Raw genomic sequence first — 10,117 nt, 5'->3', positions numbered from 1 at the left:
GCCCCGTAGGAACGATATAACAATCTTGACCTGTTGAGCAGGGTCTCCAGAGGAGCGAGATTTCAAAGAGAGAAACAATTTACAATTGTTCCTGAAATTCAGGAAGGTAGATCTATCTCCAGAAAAAAACTCTGGAATAGGAATTCTAGGTTCAGACATGGGAGTGTGAACAACGAAATCCTGTATGTTTTGAACCTTTGCCGCGAGATTACTCAGGCTGGAAGCCAAGCTCTGGACATCCATGATAAACAGCTAAGATCAGAGCCATTCAAGGGTTAAGAGGAGGTAAGAAGCAGCTAGACAGCAATTAAGGGCTAGGCAGCAAAACTCTGAAGGAAAAAAAAAAAAAAAAATTTTCCTTGAACACTTCTTTTCCTCCTGCTTCAGCCCAAACAATTAACACTTTGTAGGCCGGCTATACTGTCATGAATCCCCAATGGCTAGGGATAGCACAGGACAAGCAAAGTATAACAAATATCGGACGAGCTCTAGGGTGATGGAACCTGGGCTGACCGCTGCCCTACGCCTGACAAACGCAACTAGAGATAGCCAGGGAGCGTTCCTACGTTGGTTCTAGACGCCACGCACCAGCCTAAGAGCTAACTAGTACTGCAGAGAAAACAAGACCTCACTTGCCTCCAGAGGAATTAACCCCAAAGGTATAGTTGCCCCCCACATGTATTGACGGTGAAATGAGAGGAAGGCACACACATAGAGATGATGTATATAGCTTTAGCAAATAGAGGCCCGCTGAAAACTAGAAAGCAGAATGATACAAAAGGGGACTGAGCGGTCAGCAAAAAACCCTAATCAAAAAAACCATCCTGAGATTACAAGAACCCATGTGCCAACTCATGGCACATGGGGAGAACCTCAGTCCACTAGAGCAACCAGCTAGCATAGAGACATTCTAAGCAAGCTGGACCAAAAACCAAACAACTGAAAATCAGCACTTAGCTTATCCTGAAAGATCTGGGAGCAGGTAGGCAGGAACCAAACAGAGCACATCTGAACACATTGATAGCCGGCAAGGGAAATGACAGAAAGGCCAGGTAAAATAGGAAACACCCAGCCTCTGATGGACAGGTGGAAACCAAAGGCCGCAACCCACCAAAGTCACCCAGTACCAGCAGTAACCACCAGAGGGAGCCCACCAACAGAATCCACAACAGTAGGCGTCTCCTCTGAGGTCGAAATGGTAGAGGTGCGACCCAACTGTTCGACGTATCCTTGACTATTTGTTCATCCATGATGTCCAAGAACATCCTGTCTTCTATAGACATCGCTACCTTGTTGTCTTCCTTCGTCCTGTGGAAGACTGTACATCCTATGTGGTCTTGTTCACCTTCACAGGCGTGGTCTTCGTTGATAGGAACTGAGAAAGGGCAAGGTAGGGGAATGCTGCTCGGTAGTTCCTTTACCAGCAGACTATTGTGACACGGCTGGAAGAGAGATGGACGTCCATTTTCTAGTGTGCTGGTAAGCATACTGTTGACTGAGACCGGCTTGTGTGCTCCTCCTAGGCAGACATCTCCTACAATGACCCATCCAAGGTCTTGCCTCTGGGCGTATGGAGCATTCCGGGAGCTGTTGATGTATTCTCTAGTCTTGTGGACTGGTAGGATATCTCTTCCCAGAAGTAAAGCTATTGGGGCTTCTGGTTCCAACTCAGGTATCAGGTGGGCTATATGCTTCAGGTGGGGGTGATATGTTGCCACCTCTGGTGAAGGTATCTCAGACCTGTTGTCGGGAATCTGGTTGCACTCCAGGATGGTCGGTAGTGACAGGCAGGTCTGGCCATCTATGGACTCCACTTTGTATCCGGTTGCTTTCCTCCCCGCCGTCTCAACGGTAACTGAACATGTCCTAAGGGAGTAGGGAGAACCGGGGCCTACAATGTTGAAGTTGTCAAAGAAGATGGACCTGGCTAAAGACCTATTACTTTGGTCATCCAGGATTGCATATATCTTGAGCGCTTTGTCTCTGTGGCCTGCTGGATAGACTCGGACAAGGCAGATTTTTGAACAGGATCTTCCTCCTGTGAGTCCCTTACAGATCTCCGTACATTGAGAGATGACCGCAGGGGTGTCTTCGTCGGTGTTCTTCTGCTTCTCATCGTGCTCCTCTGCCTGTGACAACACTCCTGGAGGTGGTCCAGGGTGCAAGGCTGTATTGTGATCCGTGCTGCTGCATTCTGCACATTTCACGCTAGCTTCACAGTTCCTGGCGAAGTGAGAGGTTGTCGCACAGCATTTGAAGCAGATGTTGTTTTCCTTGAGGAAACCTTTGCGATCCTCTAAAGTCTTCTCCCTGAAGGCTCTGCACTTTAGTAGAGGATGTGGTTTCCTGTGTAGAGGACACTGCTTACTGACATCCTGAGGTTTGCTCTCTTCCGTAGGGGGCTTAGTTGTCTTGTGAGGAGGACCTGTGGAATCAATATTAGTTTTATGGACTGCCACGGGTATCTTAGTCTACGTTCACATTTGCGGTCTGCGCCGCAGCGTCGGGTGCCGCAGCGTCGCCGCATGCGTCATGCGCCCCTATATTTAACATGGGGGCGCATGGACATGCGTCGCACTTGCGTTTTGCGCCGCATGCGTCCCTGCGGCGCCCGCGTCCGGGCGCAGAGGACGCAGCAAGTTGCATTTTTGCTGCGTCCAAAATCAATCAAAAAAAGGACGCATGCGGCGCAAAACGCAGCGTTGTGCATGCGTTTTGCTGCGTTTTTGTTTGCGTTGTGCGTTGCGGCGCTGACGCTGCGGCGCACAACGCAAATGTGAACGTAGCCTTACTGGGTTTGACACCAGGGGTAGTGGAACATGACAGAGTGAAATCAAAACTAGGGTCATTTCTGATCTTGGCTTGCTGGGTGACAAACTCAACAAATACAGTAAAAGGAGGGAATGGTACATTATGAATTTGTTTATACCGTGAACCATGTATAATCCACCTTTCTTGAAGATTGTAAGGACGTTTTTGTACTATTGGATTGACACCCCTAGCAGTGTCTAAGAATGCCAATCCGGGCAAGTGACCTTCCTTCTGAGCGACCTGTAACTCTATCAATAAATCACTCAATTCTCTAAGCCTTTGATAACCTTTGGGCCCTATCTTAGGGAAATCATCAATTCTTTTGAATAAAGCATTCTCTATTACTTCTACGGACCCATAGCATTCATCAAGTCTTTCCCACACTTTACGTAGACCTATGTGTGGGTGTTCGATGTTAATGTCTCTTAGTTTTTTAGCATGCTCGACCGATTCAGTTCCAAGCCACTTTACCAGGAGATCTAACTCCTCACTACTAGAAAGGTCCAGTCCCTGAATGGCGTTCTGGAACGAAGCTCGCCATGACCTATAGTTTTCGGCTTTGTCAGTGAACTTTACAAGTCCTTTTGTTACCAGTTCTCGGTGGGCAAAGAACTTTGCCAAGTCTATGGTGGCTTGATCAGTGTTGGTACGAGCCGGTATGTTATAGTCATGTCTAGTGTGTGGTGCATCACCATACCTGTGAGACGCTCTTGGTTTCGGACAGTCTGCATAGTACCTTTCTGGTGAAGATGTCTCTTTAAGGTGAGGTGGGAGCTGTACCTTCTTCTCAGTGGAACGGTAGCTGTGGTCGACATCTCTGTGCTGGAAGTCTTCTTGTTTGTAGTAGCGAAGTTCGGGGTTGGATCGATGATAATTGGCGTAGGCTGATCGATGTAGTCTGTTGAGGGTGTTGTCCATGCTGGAGTGACGATGGATGTACTCTGCAACGCGCTGAGCTGGATCTTGCTGCTCTAGATCTGATCCAAGAACGTTGCTGCATCTCTCATAATCAGGATCCTTCATGGCTTCCAAGTACTCTGCCTTAGCTATTGCAGCTGCTGTCTCTTTGTCTGCCATAAGTCTTTCTAGAGACACTTGCAGGCGCGCACTTTCTGCCTCTTGCTCTGCCCGCAAACGTGCGGTTTCGGCTTGCAGGCGTGCAGTTTGTTCTGCCTGCAAACGTGCATTTTCTGCTTCATGCTCTGCTTGTCTCAGCTTTAGATGCATTTCTTTCTCGGCGAAGGAGGACCTCGCTTTGGCTGCTTCAGCTTCAGCACGGGCGACAGCAGCCAGCTCTGCTAAGGATGACCTGCTAGAGCTTGCCCGTGATCTCGTCTTGAGTGAGGATGTGCTGTTTTGAGACATTGTGCGCTTAGCTGCGTACTGCTGAGTGTTTTGGCGGGAAACTGAGTCTATGTGCGGTGAGCTTCCGCGTGGCGGGAATGATGTAGCTCTTCTTGGCGGGCTGCAGTAAGTTCTGCGGCTGTATGGCTGCTGCTGTGATACCCAAATGCGGAGCAGTGTGAGTGTTAGCGGTTCCGTACAGTCTGATCAACTACAGCCTGCGACCGGCTATCAGTTTCACTGAAGGCAGCTAATCTGTTCTTACTTTACAATCACCGCCTGCGACTGGCGGTCTCGTTTTTCACTGTTCTGCCTTCCTCCACGTAGGATGCTGTGTGGATTCCAACATACGGCTAAAGCTTCATCCACATCCCAGTAAACAGACTGTATTGAAGCTCAAGTCTTATTTATTAGGGTGATGATAACATAAACTATAATGTTGAACAACAATGGTGGATAGTATTCATAGTAGATGATCGAATAGTGAATGATGTTGATGTACAAAGTGGATGTTCAGTGAATAATCATAGTGGATGACTGGTGAAAAACTGTAAAGAATAACAGCATATCAGTATATGCACATACAGGGTGCAATCACATAAATAACTGGGACATTACAGCAAGAATTATACAGAGTGCATTACACAGTAATTCTAGCAGCACTGCCCTATTCTATACAAAGATGCATCTATCTACATGCAAGCTGCAGAGCACAATCTGCCTAACTACATCAGACTATAGGAGCTGCATAAGGCTGAGATACTAACACAAACATAAGATGCATTTAACCCTTTATAAACGTACCGAGATCCGTTAGGACAGGGGTAGGAAAGTAAGTGAGACAGGAGCACGTGTGCCTCCCTTCAGACCTGAGGAGAAATGGCTACTGAAGCTTGTCTTCCACAAGAAGAATGAGGGCGGGACTTACCCAGAAGACATTGCTCTTCTGAGGGATAAGTTGGTAAACAACATGAAAAGTAGGCAACTGATGACCTCCAGTGGCCACAACTTGAATAACATGATAATTAACTTTCTGTACATTAAGATGGGCAGAACACCCGCTGTGTGCACCAATATGATCTCTGTGCCCGCTGTATGCACCAATATGATCTCTGTGCCCCCCGCTGTATGCACCAATATGATCTCTGTGCCCCTGTTTGCCCCAATATGATCTCTGTGCCCCCTGCTGTATGCACCAATATGATCTCTGTGCCCCGCTGTATGCACCAATATGATCTGTGCTCCCCCCGCTGTGTGCCCCACTATGATCTCTGTGCCCCCCACTGAGTGCCCCAATATGGTCTCTGCCTCCATGCTGTGTACCCCAATATGATCTGTGCCCCCCCCCGCTGTATGCACCAATATGATCTCTGTGCCCCCCAGCTATGTGCCCCCTGTGATTTCTGTGCCCTTTGTGAGCGCGGCTCTCGTTCGTGCTTGGGTGTGCGTCTGCAGCCCTGGTCAGTGCGGGCAAACAGGAGAGTGTGTGCACACCAGGGCCTATGCAGTAGTGTGAAAAGGCCGCACAGATGCCTGAGCCTCACTCTGAACAGCGCTCTCCTCACCAATCCCCGGCCGGCATCCGCTCCAAGTCCTCAGCACCTCCGACGCTGGCTGGACAGTGGACCCTCCTCATCCTACTCCATCTCAGGTGAGTACCAGCATGAAATCTTTTACGTATATGCAGCATTTGCAGTTTGACCTGTATACTTTGTATAGACTGCTGTATGTACAATATATAGGTGACACTGCTGTACATAATCACCGTATCACCTATATAATGTATATACAGAAGTCTATATTCATTATATAGGTGACACTGTGACTAATGTGTATATACGTGATATAGGTGATACTGCTGTGTATATATAGTGTGACTATACAGTGTAGTCACAGTATCACCTATATAATGTATGTACAGCAGTCTATATACATTGTATAGGTGAAACTGCAACTGCGGTATGTACGTTATATAGGTTATACCACTGTGTGTAATATAGTGCGACCGCTGTGTATAGCCCATATAGGCCAGCCGCAGTGTGCGTGTTATATACTGTAGGGGTTTCACTCACTCAGGTGCGACGGCTGACACTTAGGCCGCTTTCACATTTGCGGTTGTGTCCGCAGCGTTTCTTCCGCAAATATCTGCATGCGTTGTGTATTCCTATCTTTAACATTAACGACGCATGCGTTTTTCTATGTTCGCGTTTTGCCGCGTTTGACGACGCATGCGTCGTCTAGCCGTCTGCGTCTTGGCGCGGAAATGCAACATGTAGTAATTTTTAGAGGCGTCAATTTGCCGCCTGGAAACGTATGCGGCTGATTGCGCAAGGTTTGCGCCCAAAAAACGCATTGTAGTCTATGTAAACGCATGCGTTTTTCAGTACATGCGTTTGCTTGCGTTTACCGACGCATGCGTCTCAATTGAGAAAAACATGTCTAGACACTGATAAGCCACCCCCCACATACAAGGTGATAAAGGGAGGTAGTGGACATTTGCAGGTCACTAGTCAGCAGACTGCCTTGCAGACGAGACGCCCCACAGCCCCTTGGATCAGCAAACAAGCCTCAGAACTATGTGAGTATATCCTATCCAATGCATTTCTTTTCTATAATCTGTGTCTATGTGCCCTAATTTCTGTCATTCCTTTCTTTCTGCACACATCAGAATGTCTTCTTCTTCTGATGAGGAAACGCCTGGGCCTGCACAAGGGGAACATGTCAGCGAAGTGAGTATTCACCTCCTCAGATTGTATTCACTGTCACATCTACACATATGACAATGTATATTTTCCCTTTTTCAGACCACTTCTTCTACAGCGGAAGAGACTGGGCAGGAGACTGGGCAGGAGCAGCGTAGTCATGGCCGGGCAAGACGGCGGCATCGTGTAAGTATAGCTGGCTGAATGTGTATTGTATCCTCACTTTATAATTCTTGAATCTTCATTTCTTTCTACTTCTCTCTTTCTTTCCCTTTTGCTTCAGCACCAGTGTTTTTTTTTACTTCAATATTCATGCCATTCCTCTGATTCTGTTTTCTGTCTTCCGTATGTGAACGCCTCCTATATTAATGTACTTTTTGTTGTTAGGTTCCAGAGGAGGATGAGGACCTAATTGAGAATGAACACCTCATCTCCCTGGTTCACGAGCGAGTCGCATTGTGGGACACCCGGGATCCACTGCACGCCAACAATGTGACGATCCGGAGGCTTTGGAATGAGGTGGCCGCAGCGTTGTGGGATGGCTGGGCCAATGCCCCGGCTCGGGTCCGTTCTGCATTTGGTAAGTATCGCAATGCAGTGTGATGTAGTCAATACCTTGGCCATGCTCACACAACTGTGTATGATGTGAGAAAGTCATTACTTTTTCACAGCACATACAGTTGTGTGACCATGGTCAAAAGACCATTGTCCTAACTATTATGTTTTGTTTTGCCAACAGTGTCAAAAGTGAAAACACGTTGGAGATCGATGAAGGACCGCTTCAACAAGGACCTGCGCCAAGAGAGCCGGCTTCCAAGTGGTTCTGCAGCAAGGATACGCAAATACAAGTACCACCGCATCCTTGCGTTTTTGAGACCAGTCCTTGCACGAAGAACGTAAGTATATTGGTTAAAAAAGAAAAAAAAAATGGTGTATAATGCAATTTGTTGCTGGTCATTATTTCCCATCAGTATTTGTAATCCGAAACCTTGATTGATTGATAGATGCAGCAGTGGGGTACGTGTTCTTTGAATACTTTCCCTCACATAGTTCCTCTCCAGGTTTTGGCATACCAATACTGATTTGAAAAACTGATCAAATACTGAGAGTGTGACGGCAGCCTGCACAACAGATCTATACTCAGCAAGTTAGGTGTCAGAAATAATGAATTCAGGATGCCAATGGCTCCTCAATTCATTTTTCCTGACACTTGTCCTGGTGAGTATACAGGAGGCTTGTATGTCCTCTGTCGTCAATTCGTATTTCCCATCAGTATTTGTAATCCGAAACCTTGATTGATTGATAGATGCAGCAGTGGGGTACGTGTTCTTTGAATACTTTCCCTCACATAGTTCCTCTCCAGGTTTTGGCATACCAATACTGATTTGAAAAACTGATCAAATACTGAGAGTGTGACGGCAGCCTGCACAACAGATCTATACTCAGCAAGTTAGGTGTCAGAAATAATGAATTCAGGATGCCAATGGCTCCTCAATTCATTTTTCCTGACACTTGTCCTGGTGAGTATACAGGAGGCTTGTATGTCCTCTGTCGTCAATTCGTATTTCCCATCAGTATTTGTAATCCGAAACCTTGATTGATTGATAGATGCAGCAGTGGGGTACGTGTTCTTTGAATACTTTCCCTCACATAGTTCCTCTCCAGGTTTTGGCATACCAATACTGATTTGAAAAACTGATCAAATACTGAGAGTGTGACGGCAGCCTGCACAACAGATCTATACTCAGCAAGTTAGGTGTCAGAAATAATGAATTCAGGATGCCAATGGCTCCTCAATTCATTTTTCCTGACACTTGTCCTGGTGAGTATACAGGAGGCTTGTATGTCCTCTGTCGTCAATTCGTATTTCCCATCAGTATTTGTAATCCGAAACCTTGATTGATTGATAGATGCAGCAGTGGGGTACGTGTTCTTTGAATACTTTCCCTCACATAGTTCCTCTCCAGGTTTTGGCATACCAATACTGATTTGAAAAACTGATCAAATACTGAGAGTGTGACGGCAGCCTGCACAACAGATCTATACTCAGCAAGTTAGGTGTCAGAAATAATGAATTCAGGATGCCAATGGCTCCTCAATTCATTTTTCCTGACACTTGTCCTGATGAGTATACAGGAGGCTTGTATGTCCTCTGTCGTCAATTCGTATTTCCCATCAGTATTTGTAATCCGAAACCTTGATTGATTGATAGATGCAGCAGTGGGGTACGTGTTCTTTGAATACTTTCCCTCACATAGTTCCTCTCCAGGTTTTGGCATACCAATACTGATTTGAAAAACTGATCAAATACTGAGAGTGTGACGGCAGCCTGCACAACAGATCTATACTCAGCAAGTTAGGTGTCAGAAATAATGAATTCAGGATGCCAATGGCTCCTCAATTCATTTTTCCTGACACTTGTCCTGATGAGTATACAGGAGGCTTGTATGTCCTCTGTCGTCAATTCGTATTTCCCATCAGTATTTGTAATCCGAAACCTTGATTGATTGATAGATGCAGCAGTGGGGTACGTGTTCTTTGAATACTTTCCCTCACATAGTTCCTCTCCAGGTTTTGGCATACCAATACTGATTTGAAATACTGATCAAATACTGAGAGTGTGACGGCAGCCTGCACAACAGATCTATACTCAGCAAGTTAGGTGTCAGAAATAATGAATTCAGGATGCCAATGGCTCCTCAATTCATTTTTCCTGACACTTGTCCTGGTGAGTATACAGGAGGCTTGTATGTCCTCTGTCGTCAATTCGTATTTCCCATCAGTATTTGTAATCCGAAACCTTGATTGATTGATAGATGCAGCAGTGGGGTACGTGTTCTTTGAATACTTTCCCTCACATAGTTCCTCTCCAGGTTTTGGCATACCAATACTGATTTGAAAAACTGATCAAATACTGAGAGTGTGACGGCAGCCTGCACAACAGATCTATACTCAGCAAGTTAGGTGTCAGAAATAATGAATTCAGGATGCCAATGGCTCCTCAATTCATTTTTCCTGACACTTGTCCTGGTGAGTATACAGGAGGCTTGTATGTCCTCTGTCGTCAATTCGTATTTCCCATCAGTATTTGTAATCCGAAACCTTGATTGATTGATAGATGCAGCAGTGGGGTACGTGTTCTTTGAATACTTTCCCTCACATAGTTCCTCTCCAGGTTTTGGCATACCAATACTGATTTGAAATACTGATCAAATACTGAGAGTGTGACGGCAGCCTGCACAACAGATCTATACTCAGCA

This window comes from Ranitomeya variabilis, chromosome 4 (genome assembly GCF_051348905.1).
Source record: "Ranitomeya variabilis isolate aRanVar5 chromosome 4, aRanVar5.hap1, whole genome shotgun sequence".
NCBI lineage: Eukaryota > Metazoa > Chordata > Amphibia > Anura > Dendrobatidae > Ranitomeya > Ranitomeya variabilis.
Note: the sequence above shows the minus strand (reverse complement) of the source record.